The following is a 912-nucleotide window of genomic DNA, read 5'->3' as shown; positions in this document are numbered from 1 at the left end:
CCAAGCACTCTTTTCGAGGTGATAGACGAAATTCCGGCGGGGCTTACTTAAAAGATATCCGACCCGGTTTCGTTTCCTCTTCGTGGGATGGAGTGCCTCTTAGAACAGGTGCAGCATCAGCCATGAGCGGCCGACGGCCATTCGTGTCTCTGTGGACAGCAGGCAAAAGAGCGCCGCCTCCAGTTATTTGCGAGGGCGACAACTGTCGCTTTGTTGTGGTTGAATGTGGGTGCGCCAAGTCCATGGACTTGCTAGTGATAGGCTTGCTTGTTTTTAAGGGCACGCCTCGCGCAAGGCGCGGGCGATTAAACCTCAAGGCGGAAGCTCGGTTCGGGTTACCCTCGTGTCGGGGAGACAGTCAGCAACCGATGGATGTATATTTCCGACCCTCGTAGAGGAGTGGCGGCGACAAGCTCATATGGCTGCCGCCGCCGCAATATGCGTTCAACTTGTCGATGTATCTGGTATTCTTGCGATTCACATACCGACACGCAGTTTGCTGCGGTCTTCATCGACCCACGAGCCGAGTGATCCCCCGTTAAGAGTTGTGTATTTGCCATTTGGTCTTTTTACGACTAACCATCACAGGTCGAGTCTCAATGAAAGGGTTTGACAGACATAGCCCAAGTTTGTGGTTTGGGTTTGGCCGGACGGCTTGTTGTTGTTTTTTGACACTTGAATTTCACTCTTTTTGGGTCAAGAGGCTTATTCGCCGGTAGTAAGGAGGACGCAAGGTCACCAGTTCCCGCCCGGCCCCTCCTCCGTCTTCGGCCTGCCCGAGTGTGGTCCAGCATCTACAGCGCAGGTAATTTATTTGGTGCGCTGATTGGTTCTCATGCTGAGTTGCCAGAGCAGAGCCTGAGACCATGCCCAAATCAGGAGAGTAGTAGTAGCTTTTGAGCTTACTTCGCT

General features: G+C 53.1%; 1 non-coding gene across 1 annotated transcript; it reads right to left on the bottom strand.

Annotated features, from left to right (window-relative positions):
* Positions 1-383: 383 nt before the first annotated feature.
* LOC121876916 lies at positions 384-547 on the bottom strand. Its single transcript, XR_006090849.1, has one exon. It is a non-coding gene; the product is annotated as a 5.8S ribosomal RNA (ribosomal RNA).
* Positions 548-912: the final 365 nt, after the last annotated feature.

The sequence above is a fragment of the Homarus americanus genome, unplaced genomic scaffold (assembly GCF_018991925.1).
Source record: "Homarus americanus isolate GMGI-L3 unplaced genomic scaffold, GMGI_Hamer_2.0 scaffold2000, whole genome shotgun sequence".
NCBI lineage: Eukaryota > Metazoa > Arthropoda > Malacostraca > Decapoda > Nephropidae > Homarus > Homarus americanus.
This window is presented reverse-complemented; position numbering and strand designations above follow the sequence as displayed.